Below are 17,378 nucleotides of genomic sequence, written 5' to 3'. Positions count from 1 at the left end.
GAGGAGCCCAGTGGGCTGTAGACCCTGAGGTCACAAGAGCTGGACACAACTTAGTGACTAAACACCACCACCCAATGAAGATCATACTTACCCTTTCCTTCATGGGGTACTACTCCCTGATAGAATCAAAAGCTAAAGCAACAGGGACACCCTTGTGTTAGTTGGGCTCTTATGAGATGTAAAATGCCAGGGCATGTCCACAATACTGCAAATGCTGAGGGTTTATTTAAAGAAAATTAGGAAACTTTAGAAAATCGTATCATATCATCAGCCAGAACTCCCATTTGTTCCAGGAATCAACTGCAGCTCTTGTGATCCAAAATAGGCTCTGTGTGCTTGCTCAGCCCCTCTTTAACAAGCATCTATTGCCTATACTCTAGTAATTTTGCCATTCTCTCAAATCCACATCCCCCTGCTTCTTTTTCATAGTCTCAGCCTGTACTGCCATCTCTGCTTCTGGTGACCACTCTCTGTGACTTGTGTTTAAAACATCCCAAGAGAGAGGATCTGAATGTATCTGTCATTCATTATTCATTAGGATGGGCCTTTATGGGACATAGTTTTCCTGATGGGCTACCTGATTGGTGACTTGCTCTCCTTTATGCCTGCTTAGAAACCACTGCCTTTGTTTGAGTGCCAATCCTGGGTCCAGACGTCTAGTGGTGGCCAAGCAGCAGGACATGGAGCAGGGAAAGTTAAGCAAGAGGAGCCACCTATGGCTGTTTACATGGACCCTCCATCAGTTTTCTCAGATGAATTGCTGAATAGGTGCTATTTAGATAGGTTTTTTAAATTAATTAATTTTTGGCTGCTCTGGATCTTTGTTTGCTTTGCACGGGCTTTCTTCAGTTGTGGCGAGTGGGGACTACTCTTTGTTGCAGTGCGCAGACTTTTCATTGCAGTGGACTCTCTGGTTGCGGAGCAGAGGCTCTGCATGCACGGGCTTCAAGAGTTGCAGCATGCAGGCTCAGTAGTTACTGCTCATGGCTCTAGAGTGTGAGCCCAGCAGTTGTGCCACACGGGCTTAGTTGCTCCAGGGTATGTGGAGTCTTCCTGGACCAGGGATCAAACCCATGTCCCCTGCATTGGCAGGCAGATCCCTAACTACTAAATTACCGGGGAAGTCCTGAATAGGTGCTACTTATTTCCCTTACCCAGCACATAGTCTCCTCTGGACACTTATTTCAGCAGACTTTGTGTCCCTTTTTGGCATATCTGTTTTCTCCACTAGGTTGTTAATTTCTCAAAGTCCTCGCCCCATTTCACTCTGTATCCTCATTGTTACGCCTCTATGTAGTGAATGAAGTTATAACAAAACTCCTGCCTTGTCTCCGCATAGTCACTTCATCTCCTCTAGTTAACTTCTCAGACCATTTCTTTTTTTTTTTTCTGTTTGTTTGGCTGCACCCGGTCTTAGCTGCAGCACATGGAATCTTAGTTGCTGCATGCAGGATCTTTGCTTGTGGCATGTAAACTCTCTAGTTGTGGCACGCAGTCTCAGTAGCTGCAACTTGTGGACTTAGTTGCTCTGAGGCATATGGGAGCTTGGTTCCCTGACCAAGGATTAAATCTGAGTCCCCCTCACTGCAAGGTGGATTCTTAACCACTGGACCACCAGGGAAGTCCCTCTCAGATCATTTCTAAATGAATGTCCAGTCATCTTCTTGGATGCCTGTCAAAACCCAAATTCCCCATCTTATTTCCCCAAGCTACTTCCCTCTCCTTGTTTTTTCCCTCACACTTGATCACTGTCATGATCCTTCAAAACACTGAGGTTTGAAAATTTAATGTTTACCCCTCTCTGCTTGCAAGCTCCTTTTAGTGATACTGCCTAGTCTTTCCTCATCTCTGCCTCACCTACATTCCTTCCTTCACACCTATGTTTCCAGAACAGCTTCCTTACCTCCTTGCTTTCTTCTTTTTCGTTCAGGTCACATGCTATTGCCAAGTGAATCTTCCTTACACATGTCTTTCATCATCATCAAACGTATATTCTGTACCGACTCCATAGAGGCTGCACTCATACAGATTATATATTTTAAAAGTGTAAAGAGTTACAAGCTAAGTTCCTAATGAGTACATAAAGACTGATCATTACCTTAGAAAATTAGAGAGGGGAAATGATCACTGGCCCCAGTTAAGCCTTCACAAAGACTGACTCTTGCTTATAAATCCTTATTAACTCTATATCCAGTTGCAGCAAGTCCAAATCTTTGGCTCCCAGCTTATGATAGGACTCATGGTCCGGCACCATCCTGCCCTGAGATTTTGTCCCCTGCCTTTTCCCAAAGATGCCTTCTTTTCCTCAAAAAAAAGAAAAACCTCCCTTCTGTGCCGCAAAGCTAGGATATTATGTCTTTGCTCCTTTCACCAGGCATCTTTTTGCCTCTCTCTTTGCTAAAATTCTCTTTCTTTCAAGATCTAGCACAAGTCCTTCCTCCTATTTGAAAGCTTCCTTAAGTATGCCATCTCTTTTTGATCTCTCTCTTTATTATGTCATATGAGTTAATCATGTCTTCCCAAGTGAATTCTAAAATCCCAGAGGCGAGAAGCTATCTTAGGTGTGTGACCCCCCCCCCCCCAAACAAGCCTAGTTTACTGCAATTACTCAATACCCACACAATACATATAACACTCTTATCAGCAAGGTAAACATGATGAAAGCAATGTTTGAGAAAGATTAGAATGGCAGCTAAAGGCAGAAAAGATTGGAAGGAAAAAAGACCTCAGGTAAGGTGTTTTGTGGATCATGTAACAGTACGGTGTTAAGTCCCTTCACTCATGTCTGATTCTTTGTGACCCCATGGACCACAGCCCGCCCAGCTTTTCTGTCCGTGGGATTCTCCAGGCAAGAATACTGCAGTGGGTTGCCATTTCCTCCTTCAGGGGGTCTTCTCCACCCAGGGATGGAACCCAAGTCTGTTATGTCTCCTGCATTGGCAGACGGGTTCTTTCCCACTAGTGAAGTCGCTCAGTCGTGTCCGACTCTTTGTGACCCCATGGACTGTAGCCTACCAAGATCCTCTGTCCATGAGATTTTCCAGGCAATAGTACTGGAGTGGATTGCCATTTCCTTCTTTACCACTAGCACTGGCTGAATTTCCAGTCTTATGAACTAGAACAAATAGGTGAATCTCTGGGAGTTTCATCTTTAGGAATGGGATGGTGACATAAGGGTTACTGTTTGTTGAGCTCCGATGAGCCGGACAAGTTTTATACACTCTTGTAAACAAACAGCACATCAGTCTCCTATCTGTTCGCTTCTCCTGTTTCTCACTGTGACCACTGTTCTCCAAGCCACCATCCATCATTCATTTCCCAGGGGACAGTCAACTGCTAACAGGTCTCCTGGCTGCTATTGTTGCTCCTCTGCAATCAAGTCCCATAACAGAGCAGCCAGACTAATTCTTTTCAAAATGCAAACTGAGTCGTGTGACCAGCTCAAGCTCTCATTGCACTCAGAGTAAAATTCAAGCTCCTTCAAGCTATTTCATGGGGTTATTTTTGTTCAGTCGCTAAGTCATGTCCGACTCTTTGCAACCCCATGGACTGCAGCACGCCAGCCTCTCTTGTCCTTCACTAACTCCCGGAGCTTGCTCAAATTCTTGTCCATTGAGTTGGTGAGGCCATTCAACCCTCTCATCCTCTGCTGCCCTGAACTGAAGAGCCTAAGCCACTCCATTTTGTAAAAATTCCCGGAAAAGAGCTTTTTGGAAATCCCCTGACCTCACCCCACCACCTGCGAGCCAATCAGATCCCAAATCAGGATCTCCCGACTTTACCTTCAGGACTTATGACCTGCCCGGAAAATTCGAATTAAGCCCGGGAAATGAAAACCAATCAGAACCCAACACCTGACCCTTCCACAGAAGGTAACCAATTAGACGTCTCCCAACCCGGAAACTCCTGTTTTTTGAATTTTTCGCGCGAGAATACCCTATATAAGCAATGTAACCCAGAGTTGGGGCTCCTCTCCTTAGCCGCTGCGTCGGTAACGGTGGGAGCCCCAGCTCCAGCTTGGTAATAAAAACTTTCTTGCTTTTGCATCGGATACTGGCTCCCTGGTGGTCATTGGGAGATTTTGCGACTTGGGCATAACAGTAGTTTCTACCTTTTTCAGATCATACCACTCACGACCCTTCCCCTCACTAGACTTCAGCTACACTGCTGCTGCTCCTGCTGCTGCTGCTAAGTCACTTCAGTCGTGTCCGACCCTGTGTGACCCCATAGACGGCAGCCCACCAGGCTCCCCCGTCCCTGGGATTCTCCAGGCAAGAACACTGGAGTGGGTTGCCATTTCCTTCTCCAATGCATGAAAGTGAAAAGTGAAAGTGAAGTCGCTCAGTCGTGTCCAACTCTTAGCGACCCCATGGACTGCAGCCTACCAGGCTCCTCCATCCATGGGATTTAGCCACTTCTTTCTTCCTAATTCTCTCCCTGAGGCCTCATACCTGCATTTTCCTGCCAGAGAGCCTCAGCCTGCCTTCTGGTGTCAGCTTAACATTAGCACTTCAGTGAGAGATTTCCCCACACCTTGCTCAATCAGCACCCCTTCACCCTGTTCCCTTACTTTTGCCCTTCAACTAATCCCTAACACCACGCTTTGCTTAACACTCATATCTGAAATTATCTCCGTCATTTGTTTGCTTGTCTCTTCCTCCCCTGAAATATAAATTTCATGAGCCATAGACCCCTGAATCCTCAGTGCCCAGAGAGAACTTAGCGCATAGTAGTCACGTCATAAAGATTTGCTGTTAGGTTGCTCTAAAGAAAATACAAGAACTAATAATAATCCACTCTAAGTAAAATCTTTGCAAGTTAATTTCAGTCTCTTGCTTTTGACTCTGTCTACCTAAGGCAATAGGACTTCACTGAAAGCTTGTTTTGTTTCTAAGAAAACCAGAAATTAGGTGTATTCTTTAAAAGAGGGGCTCATTGGATGACTTATTGACAAGCTAGATTTCCTAGATTCTGTCTCTCTTCCTTAATCACAGTTATTAGATAAGTTGTAAGTTGTAAGCTCTGTACATTCAACAGAGCTTTACTTTGCGCATCAGTTGAACATTTTGGAGTCTAGGGGCATTAACCCTTTGGGACCAGGTGTCTAATGTAGTATCCATATGTCCTCAGATGATAGAAGCAAGACACTTTTTGGCGGGGGCGGAAGGGGGGGTGGAGCTAAATTCTTCTAGTCTCTGTGGAAGATTATATGTCTTTTCATATATCCAGTGAAAATAACCATGTTTTTAAAAATAGTGAGAGAAGTAACATTGTTTTAACATGTTTGCAAATCTCTTAAAGGCCTGGCTTTACAGAAGCTAGATTTTCATATCTACTTTAGACAGATTCTCTGTTTAAACATCACACATAGCATCTAAAAAACTCCACCTAAACACTCAAAAGAGAAATGAAAGTGAAAAAAGAAAACAACATCTTGGTGTTACTATGAATATAGATTTGACCTTGAGGAACACCTAAAAATGTCTTCAAATCTCCAGGGGTACCTGAACCATATACTCTGAGAACTACCATTTGAAAGAACTGCTAAATTTCTACTGGTAAACCAGAATCAAATTTAATAGAGACAATGGTTAACTTTTCTAAAGTTATTCTTTTACTTCTCAGAACAGGCTCTCTGAATCCCTTTTAAAAGTCATCGGACCTCCCTGGCAGTCAGTGGTTAAGACTCTGAGCTTCCAATGCAAGGGGCAGGTGTTTGATCCCTGGTCGGGAACTAAGCTCCCACATGGCAGGCAACAGTCGAAAAAAAAAAAAGAAAAAGAAAAGAAGGCTTCCATTGGCATTGGAGTGTAGGAGAAATTATCACTAAAGTAATATGCAAAGGTAAAACAGAAGCCCCAAATAATGTACTTCCTTGTGATAATTTGCAAACTCTTGTTTTTAGGTCAGTTTTGTGTTCCACAGGATTTTAAAGCACTTTATAAACAACAATTAATTAAACTTCCTAGGACACCAAAGGAATTATTTCCAAATATAATTTTTGTGTATTTGGCAGACAGTTTAACTGACAAAGAGAGTTTCAGTGCTTCCCTGGCTTGAAGGAAAGTTGTGAGCAAAAACAAAGAATTTATCATCAATTTATTGTGACTATAAACACACTATATATTCTCCAGATTGCTTTAATTTACCAGGTTTGTCAGGAGTATGGATAATGTTGTTAAAATGAAAATTTCTACTCTCAGTGTCTCAGTGTCTTTTTTCCCCTTCTTTCTTCCTTTCTTTCTTCTTCTTTCTTTCTCTCTCTCTCCTTCTCTTCCTTCCTTATTTCCCTATTTTGCTCCTCCCTCCTTCCCTTTTTCCCTCTTACTTCCTTCTTTTCTTCTTTCCTTCCTTTCATATTTTTTGAAAAAATACCCAAACTATGAAACTCCTCAGATATTAAATCCTAGCCTAGCTCCATAAAATACTCTGACCTTCCAAAGTCATCAATTAAGTGTCAAATTCATGTTATATTCTACCCACTGATGTTCAAGTCAGTTGCAAGAAAAGCTTGTCACTCCTCTATTCTAAACCTCCAGTAGCTTCTCAAGTCATTCAAAGGCAGCCCCCTCAGCCTGCCCCATGAGAGACCCCGTTACCTTCCTAGAGGCATGTCCTTCTCCTCTTTTGTTGCCACACTGGCCTCCTCTTTTTCCTTCGACATATCGGCAAGTGCTCACCTCATGGTTTTTGCACTTGCTGTTTCTACCACCTCGGAGGCTCCTGCCCTCTGATCACCCCATGACCGTGTCCCTTGTTTCCTTTAGGTCTTTGCTGAAATGCCACTTCTTCAGCAATGTTCCTGACCATCTATTTTAAAACTGCAACTTCTATTCCAGAACTCTCTTCTCTTCATCTACTCTTCTTTTCTCCATAGAACTTATCACCATCTGTCTGCCTTCCCTCAGCTAGAAACCAAGCTATACATGAACTAGGATTTGTGTCTCTTCTATTCAATGCTGAATTCTCACCACTAGAACATGCAGGAGACACTCAAGAAATACCTGTTGAGTAAAACAACAAAAAGAACTTAGACATATGTCATAATAGTAAGAAGGGGACAAATCACAAAAATATGCTAAAATATAATAAATATTTATTTCCAGAAAACCATCCTGAAATCAGCTATTACATCAAGAAACAAGGACTAATGGACATTCCACTGAATTATTTCTGGCTTAACAATGTTATACAGCTTATATCATTTTCTAAAAGGTAAAAAACCCAAATGAGTTGTTTAATAGATAAAATCATGAGAGGTATGCAAATTCTCCTCATGATTTTAGATGAGAGAAGGTACTCTGCCTTTGAACATAATTGAATGTTTCTTGTTTTCTCTTTATGATTTAGAATACCTATTAGCCTAAATTCAATTTCATGAAAATAAATCAAAATGAACCAATAACCAATCTGATTTTCTAAGTGAAAATTTGTTGTGATCTATATAAAAATCATATATATATATATATATATATATATATATATCAAAGAACCAATTCTACACAAGTGTATGTAATTGTTGATAGAGTTTGAAAAATGAAAGCTCAGAAAGCAGAGCTAAAAATGAAGAAAATGTGAGAATCTATGTCTCATTAAGCCTTCCTCGTGGTTTGGAGTAAAGAGCCTGCCTGCAATGGAGGAGACCTGGATTTGATCCCAGGGTTGGGAAGATCCCCTGGAGAAGGGAATGGCAACCCACTCCAGTATTCTTGCCTGGAGAATTCCATGGACAGAGGAGCCTGGTGGGCAATAGTCCATGAAGTCACAAAGAGCTGGATATGACTGAGCGACTAACACTTTCACTTTCATATCTAGTTAAGACTGGGAAGGGACTTTCCTAGTGGTCCAGTGGTTGAAATCCGCCTTCCAATACAGGAGATTCAGGGTTGATCCCTGGTGGGGGAACTAAGACCCCCACATGCCTCAGGGCAGCTGAGCCCGTACACCACAACTATTGACCCTATGTGCTGTAGAGTCTGTGCTCTGCATCATGAGAAGCCACAGATTCAGCACGGCCAAAAAATTTTTTTAATGAAAAGATTGAAAAAATGAGAGAGAGACTGGGAAGATACACGCATCCGGATGGTGGGGGAGTGTTATGTGTATACTTTTACCACACTGAGTAGTGCTTGCTGGTGAGGGCGTCATCAAGGCTAGGAGCTGTCAGCTAAGCAAGGTGTTGAGATGATTTAGTTGTGAAAATATCTATAAGTCATTTGTAACTGATATTAAAAGATTTCATACTTGAGCTGGCTTTAAGAAATTTAAGTCATGTTCAGAGTCATCTTGAGCACATGCTTCTCAAGCTGACTTGAATTCTCATGTGCTTTCTTGAGTAGGAGTTGCAGCTAGTTCCCATGGGAGTCTATGATGAATGTGATTGTCTTCAATCGTTTGCATCTCAGAGAGAAAAGACTGAGAATCATTGGTCTGGTTCTTTTTCTAAGAAAAAAGGAAAAATCCTGCAAAATAAAGAAAAAGAAGGAAGAAAATTTTTGATGCCATTATCAATACAGAGTCAGGTCGTCTTTTTCAAATATTTCTCAAGTAGAACATTTGAAAACCATCCATTGGGAGCTTGCTTTCAGATGGTCAGAGGCAGGCTGCTGGGATGCATGTTACGTTCACAGGGTGAAACATGAGTATATAAAATCCAAAAATCCTAAAATGTGTAATATTATGCATTGAGACATTAACATAAAGCTCAACATCCAAAGGTAGATTGCTTTCAGTTTTCTTTTAAATCTAAAGATTCATAGAGCAGCTGAGAAAAAAAGCACTACTTTGTAACAAGAATTTGGGGTTGGTTAGGTTTCAGTAACATCTCTACCCAAAATAGTAAACAGTGTGTGGAATGGTTTTTATTTTTCCTTATGTGCTGTTGAAGAAACAAGCTGTTGTGGAATTTTGCATCTAGTATGCAATCCTATTTCTATAAATTAAAGAAAGATGTGTAGTATTGCTGTGGTCCTGACTTACCATAAAGAGCTGTAATAAATAAATAATGAGGAATGCAGCGTTCTTGTCTGGAGAATCCCAGGGATGAGGGAGCCTGGTGGGCTGCCGTCTATAGGGTCCCACAGAGTCAGACACGACTGAAGTGACTTAGCAGCAGCAGCAGCATATAAATGCAAGACACTTACACAATTAGTAAATAATAACACTGTAAAGTATATAGTTTTACAGTGAGGATAATCCACATTACCTCTCACCTGGGCTTTTGCCCCTCTCTCCTCCCACTATTTTTCCCTCTTTAAATCCACTTTCATATGCTATTATCAGATTAATCCTCTTGAGGCACAATGCTGACATCTCTCCCTAGTTTAGAAATCATAGGGAATTCCCTGGTGGTGTAGCAGTTAGGACACCAAGCTTGCACTGCAGGGGGCCCTGGTTTGATCACTGATTGGGGGACTAAACTGAGAGGCACAGCCAAAAGAATAAAAGTCGTATCGCCTGTAACACAGATACCTGCAGAACAAAGTTCAACTCTGAATCTACTTTTCCAGTCTCATTTCCCACTAGCATCCTCCTTCAGGTACCTTACTTTCCGCTAAACTTCATGACTTCCCTACTTTTCCTGCCTCTAAGAATCTGCTGCCTGAAATTCTTGTTTTCATGTTTGAATCCTCCCTAATCCTCAAACATTAGCAAAAGCAGGTTCTAATGGAGGAGGAATATAGACAGGTGTGACACCTATGTTTTTGTTTTATGAGAAGGTGAATACAGTAGGCTCTCCATATGCATGAGTTCTGCATCCACAGATTTAACTAACCTGGGATTGAAAATATTCAGAAAAAAAAAAAATTTCAGAAAGTTCCCCAAAGCAAAACTTGAATTCGTCACATACCCAGCAACTATTTGCATAGCATTTACATTGCATTAGATATTATCAGTAATCGAGAGATGATTTAAAGTATATGGGGGAATATGTGTAAGTTATAAGCAAATACTATGCCCTTTTATACAAAAGACTCAAGCTTTCTCAGATTTTGTTATCTTCAGGGGCGTTGGAACCAATCTCCCAGAGTTGCTGAGGGACCACTGTACCTTCAAACAGTGCAACTCTTTAACTGCTATTTTCCTACTGCCCTCTTCAAAGTGGGCTTCCCTGGTGGCTCAGTGGTAAAGAATACACCTGCCAACACAGAAGATGAAGCTTTGATCCTGGTTTGGGAAGATCCCTTGGAAAAGGAAATGGCTGCCCACTCCAGTAGTCTTGCATGGGAAATCCCATGGACAGAGGAGCCTAGTGGGCTCAAAGAGTCAGACACAACAGTGTCTAAACAACAACCTCTCCAATGTATTTTCATCTTGCCCTTAACAACTTTCATGACAACATAATAACTTAAAAACAGTTTAAAAGTCTCACTTTTAGAGACTGTTTGGAGGAGCCATCCCTCTCATTCCCAACTAGGCACCTTCTGACTTCAAGTCTCTGCTCAGATGATACAATCTTCACAAAAGCTTGTCTCTGATTCACTTAGCAAAGAGTAATTTCCACTCTCCTCAGTTCTCACTACTATATCCACCCGTTTTTTTTTTGTTTTGTTTTGTTTTTTAACTTTTTGGCCATGCTACTCAGGATCTTATTTCCCTGATCAAGAATAGAACCTGCACACCTTGCAGTGGAAGAGTGGAATCTTAACCGCTGGACCACCAACAAAGTCCCACACTGCATCCACTTCTTTTATTCATTATCTGTGGGGCCTTCTAGGTGTCCTGTGCCAGAAACTACAAGGTGAGAATGATCCTGCTCCTATGTGTTTCACTGAACCCTCCTATGGCTTTTTTTGTGTTAGAATTTTTTCAGTGTTCAAGGAATAAGCACACCCAGTGGAAAAGTGAAAGGTGAGTCTCTCAGTCGTGTCTGACTCTTGGCGACCCCATCAACTGTAGCCTGCTAGGCTCCTCTGTCCTTGGGATTCTCCAGGCAAGAATACTGGAATGGGTAGCCATTCTCTTCTCCAGGGGATCTTCCCAACCCAAGGATCGAACCCAGGTCTTCCACATTGCAGGCAGATTTTTAACCAGCTGAGCCACCAGAGAAGCTGCAGGCAATCCCCTAATTGATAGAAATATATTATGAAGCTCTGTAGGGAAGTAAGAGAAAGAACCACAGTCTCTAAAGTCAAATCATTGGGGAGTCTAAATCCAAGACATAGCAGTGCTCTGGACTCTGCAGACTCAAAAGAAACTCTAGCCATATGCTCAGCTAGCCGTTCCCATTCGAACTCAGGTAGCACATCACTGCTTGCTCCTTATTCTTCTTTTCTGTCGTCACAGTGACAGTAAGCATCTATCTCTACTTCTTCAACTTCAGTAGTGTTAACTTTTGGAAGGTGAACTTTGTCAGGCTGTCTGGTGAGGGACTCATCAATTTCAGACTTCTGTCTTGGGCAAAGCTTGTGCCCCAGATAGCCTCTGGGATTTTGGTATTGGTTTCAGATCCAATCTTCAAAGCATATTGGGATGCAACATGTATATAATAAGTAACAATTTTTAGCTGTTTTTCTTTGAAGTTGGCTATGAATCTATCAGACAATCAAAGCTTCACACCAGACATACCTTTATTATATAGCTGGTTGTAATGATTCATATCTCCTAGTTGGATTGCAACCCTCTTGAAGACATAATTGTGTTCCATTCATTTTTGCATCCTCCATAAAGACTAGTTTTAGTACCTGGCATAGACTGGATGCACAATAAATATACGTAGATATGTGCCAAGATTACACCCCGAGTGTAAATCCTATACCTCCTGAGAAAATGCTATGAAGTCCAACCTGGCCCTGGTTATTCTCTAAGGTGGCTGTGTATCACCCCTGTTCTCAGCAGCCATCACACTGAAATAGAATTTCATTGCTTTTATATATGGTTGTATCCAGAAGAAGGGTGCAAAGTCAAAGGTGGAGGTGGAGGTGCAGGTTGATTGCCAGTTTGCCTTTTTCTCCACTGTGGTATGTTATAAACAGTTTCATAAGGTTTCACGAGAGCCTGGGGCCTCTGTATACATTATGAAATGCTGAACTAATTGCCAGTTGATGTTTTAAATGTAGTAGAAACAAATTTTAGGGTAGGAGAAAGAAAGACTGAGGGCAGAAGGAGAAGAGGGCAACAGAGGATAAGATGGTTAGATGACATCACCAGTGTCTCTAACACTACTCTCGTAGAAACTTTTTATCAGTAGGTTCTCTTTCACATTCACTTCCCAAGATTTCTGTTTCTCTAACTTTCATGCATTGGAGAAGGAAATGGCAACCCACTCCAGTACTTTTGCCTGGAGAATCCCAGGGACGGCGGAGCCTGGTGGGCTGTGGTTTATGGGGTCGCACAGAGTCGGACATGACTGAAGCGACTTAGCAGCAGCAGCAGCAACACAAATTATCTGTACCTGTACTTTGTCATAAATATTTTTGATGTGTATATTTCTTTTAGTAATGATCTTTTCTGGAAAGAATACCAAATAAAATAAGCCCATAAAAAATGTAAAGTGTTTAGGTAACATCTCATTTGACTTTCAAATTGCTTATCAAATATGAATGCTTTCACCCCAAAAGAGAATAATTTATTCTTATGCTTTTCCTGCATGATTACCTCAGCGTTTGAAAAGAGAAGCACAAAAATCATTTTGTAAGGCATTTAGTTGGAAATTTTTTCCTTAGAAACATTGCTACTTGAACTGAAAGAATGAGAGGAGTGAATGTTACATGCATAGGAAGATAGATATTATGAATGTATGAAACAGCACCAACTCTGTTTAGAGAATAATTCTAAAGCATTAATGAATTAAACAAATGAATATTTCAACTTTCTACTGGAAAAAAAGAACAGAATGAGTTCTTTAGACGATTTTATCTCAATATATGATCCATCAGTTTTAACCTCTTGAGTTGACTTGGGAAATTATATATGTAGTTTCCATATTAAATGTTTTGTTACCCAGGAAATGCAGGCTTTTGTGGCACAGCTCTTAATATTATACATAATGTATGACCAACATCAGCTTCAATTTATATTCAGCAAGTCTTTTTTGCAAAGCATCCGTACCATTAGTAGAGACAAACGTGTTTACCCAAAACTTTACACACCACTCTGCATTTGCCATAATGAAAACGTTAATAGTCCAAATGGCTTTCTATTTTATCACTAAATGTTCTTGTTGTCTATTATTTACAAATGAAGCTATGTCACTCACGTACATAAACTGATAACATCAACACACAGAAGCCCTTCAAGAATCTCAATATAATACACCATCTGTGCATTGTTCCTGCAGGAATCTGTGAGTGCTAACAATATGTTTAGAGTCAGAGGTACTCATGTAGTTGAAAATCTCTGTTAGAGAATCCTTTTCTGTGTTTACTTGGGAACAAGGACCCATAATGTTATGTTCAACAACATAATCTGGTTTCATTCAGGAGATAATTTCCTTTCCTAAAAGAATGGTTTTTTTTTCCCCTCTTTTAGGCCTAAACCAAGGGACTTTCAAGATAGAATGTAAATTATTTTGTAACAGCATAAAGTAGAAACACAGCAATTGGGCCTAAGCTTCCAGATTCTTTCTCATATACTTGGAGTAGAATGATGCAATGAAAGACACTGACGACTTTACTTTTAATTTCTAGTTTGTTCTCTTTTTTAAAATTTATTTCTTTACTTATTTTTGGCTGCACTGGGTCTTTGTTGCTGCACCTGGGCTTTCTCTAGTTGCGGCGAGCTGGGGCTTCTCCTCCTTTCGGGTCCAAGCGTCTCACTGTAGTAGCTTCTCTTGTTGCAAAGCATGGGCTCTCGGGTTCGAGGGTTCAGTAGTTGTGGCCTCTGGGCTTAGTTGCTCCTGGGCATGTGGGATCTTTCCAGAGCGAGGTTTGAACCCATGGCTCCTACACTGGCAGGTGAATTTTTAACCACAGGACCACCAAAGAAGACCCTCTAGTTTATTCTTTGGTGAGAAAATTTCCCTGTAAGTATTTAAAGCACTTTATAGAAATTAGGGCCTCCTAGTAGCTCAGTACAGATGTGAGAGCTGGACCATAAAGAAGGTTGAGCGCCGAAGAATTGATGCTTTTGAATTGCAGTGCTGCAGAAGACTCTTGAAAGTTCCTTGGACTGCAAGGAGATCAAACCAGTCAATCTTAAAAGAAAATCAACCCTAAATACTCTTTGGAAGGACTGATGCTGAAGCTCCAATACTTTGGCTGCCTGCTGTGAACAGCTAACTCATTGGAAAAAACCCTGATGCTGGGAAAGACTGAGGGCAGAAGGAGAAGAGGGCAACAGAGGATAAGATGGTTAGATGACATCACCAGTTCAATGGACATGAAATTGGTCAAACTCTGGGAGATTGTGAAGGACAGGGGAGCCTGGTGTACTACAGTCCATGGGGTGGCAAAGAATCAGACACGACTGAACAACAGTAACTCAGTAATTCACAGACCCCTCTCCCTCTGGTTTTATTGTTCTAAGGGCCTATCTGCTATTTTTCCTCTTCTCTTTTTCAACTTCACTTTAGTACTTGATCAGAAGGCACAACGCCTATAGCAGAAGTAAAAAGGAATGTTGTATTAAAATTATTTACAAAAATTTATATTTGGACTCTAATGATAGACAGTAAAGTGGAAATCTGTATGTTAAAGGAATACCCAACCATGCATGAGTGCTAAGTTGCTTCAGTACCTCTGTCCATGGAATTCTCCATGAAAGAATACCAGAGTGGATTGCCATGCCATCCTCCAGGGGACCTTCCTGACCCAGGGATCAAACCTGCATCTCTGTATCTCCTGCATTGACAGGTGGGTTCTTTATCACTAGAGCCACCTGGGAAGCCCACCCAACCATGAAGAATAATTAAAATTATAACTACACCTATTAAGAATTAAAAATTTGACTCAGTTCAACACATTTTGTCTCTTGACCAGAACCGTTTGTCTAGGAGACAGAAATATTTGCTTTAGAACACTTCCAGCCTTATTACATACTGGGGAAAACTGGGGAGACCAAATTCTTTCGTCTCCAGCCACTTTTAATCACCTCCAGCCTGGGTTTTGTACCTTTCTTCCCACTGTGTCCATCTCTGTAGGAGCACTTATTATTGTACCATTTTTGTTTCTTGTTCACTAGAGTGTAAGCTTCTTGAGGTCGAGTCATGTCTTATTCATTCATACATCCAACAAATATCCATCAAATATCTACTACATATCAGTCATTATTTAAGGCACTGAGGATACAGCAATACAAAAATAAAGCAGAACAAAGAAACCTCCCTGCCCTTGTGTAGTTCACAGTCTAAGAAGTTCAGGGATGTGTTCTGTTGCCTTTCTCAGACTTACCTGCCTATGTGTTTTCCACGCTTATGTCTCTTATCCTTTCAATGTCTTCATTCAATGCCCATGTTGCAACTTAACCTTGCTCAGTGTCTGATATTTAATAAATATTTGTTGAATTGAACAATTGTTTCTCTATGTTCAAGGAAGCCATGGCTTGTGGCATTTCTAAGTTAGAAAAACATAAATACATTGCTGTGGGGCCCATTCTAAGGTGATGTGGGAGCTGAAACGAGAGAAAGATGTACGGAGAAGACTCAGGTTTGCAGAACCAAAGGAATGGCCCAGGTCACTGGCCCAGGGCTTGGGCCAGTACAAGATGGGCTTGTGATCTTAGCTGAGCAGGGATGAAGATGGCTGAAAACATAAAAAAGAAATTTGAGAGGTACCATAAAACCCCCTTTCACCACCTTAGAGGTAAGACTTAAAGAACTGAGCAGAAACCAATGGCCTGTTTAAAACTGGGGAGGTCACCCCAATAAATACAAATTTTCTTTTGGAATCCTATCCTGCTAGGATGACATTTTCTGGCTGGGAATGGAAATAAAGGGAAAACCGAGGTAAAGATAGACCATGGACAATGAAGCTTTCTTTAACAATAAGGGGCAGAGTCTATTCTAAAGATAAATCAAAAGATGGATGAGGGTGAGAAAACTCTACAGTGGGGCAACAGACATGATTAAGGTTGAAAATAGCCTATAGGCCATTGGGTGGCCCCACGGACTCTAGAGATAGCAGCTCTAATATCCAGTGTAGGTCTTCCATAGTCTTTCCTGTTAACTGCAGACCTCAGTAAAACTTTGTTCAATGTTTGAAATATGTTCTAAACATGTAATAAGGTTCATATTTAGCATAGTTACACTAGCAAAAAATGGATTCTAGGAGATTGTTATATAGAACATAGTATAGCCACTTAAGAATGTCATATTGCCACTAAGAATGGTGGTATAGAATTATTTATTATGATTTATTACCAAAATATTACTAAATGAAAATCAGTTTAGTTCAGTTCAGTTCGATCCGTGGGTCGGGAAGATCCCCTGGAGAAGGAAATGGCAACCCACTCCAGTATTCTTGCCTGGAGAATCCCATGGACTGAGGAGCCTTGTGGACTACAGTCCACAGGGTCGCCAAGAGTCAGACACTACAGTCCACAGGGTCACCAAGAGTTGGACACAACTAAGCGACTTCACTTTCGCTTTCGCTTTCACTTTCGGTTCAGTTGCTCAGTCATGTCCGACTCTTCACAACCCCATGGACTGCAGCCTACCAGGCTCCTCCATCCATGGGATTTTCCAGGCAAGAGTACTGGAGTGGGATGCCATTGCCTTCTCTGAACGTAAGAGTAGAGCCATGCTAACCATTTGCCACTGACCGATCACAGTGGAGGAGAACAAAGCCTGGCCTAGCCACCAGGCAGAAGTGGGTTCTGCCGTTTTACCTGTGAAGCCCCTAAGTGAAAAACTCAGTTACTCTTGCCACGGTCTCAGGGCATCCATGGTACACAATCTCCAACCTACTGTCTTGAAACAGGCTCCTTGGCTTTCCTTGCCTGGACTCCAACAGGCTCTTTTTAGTTGTCACATCCCCTTTAATAGAGTTTTTCTTCTCTTCTTAAGCCTAAAAGACTTTCCACCTTATTACTTTCCTTAAATGAGCTTTTATTCATTTAATGGAGCAATTTTTAAGTGGTGTCAATTAGAAAGTATGGCTAGCAAGTGGAGAGAATTTTAAAGCAGGTAGGTAGGTGTGTGTGTGTATGTAAGAGAGACTGGGGGTGCATCTTCAGAGATCCTCAGACTCCCTCTCATCCTAAGGAACTTACTAAAGCAATAAGTCCCTGTGCTGTTTGCTGATTGAAGACCTTAATGAAAACAATGCTTGACAAGATGTTTGATGAATTAGTGGTATCTATTCATTGCATTCCAAGAGGCCACCAAGGAAAAGGGGGCATGTATTCATTCATTCAATTCATATTTAATGTGTATTGTTTTATGCCAGGCATTGGAGTGAATGGCAACGAGAAAAGAGTGAATAAGACAGGCAACTCTTCTA

The sequence above is a fragment of the Budorcas taxicolor genome, chromosome 5 (assembly GCF_023091745.1).
Source record: "Budorcas taxicolor isolate Tak-1 chromosome 5, Takin1.1, whole genome shotgun sequence".
Taxonomy (NCBI): Eukaryota; Metazoa; Chordata; class Mammalia; order Artiodactyla; family Bovidae; genus Budorcas; species Budorcas taxicolor.
Note: the sequence above shows the minus strand (reverse complement) of the source record.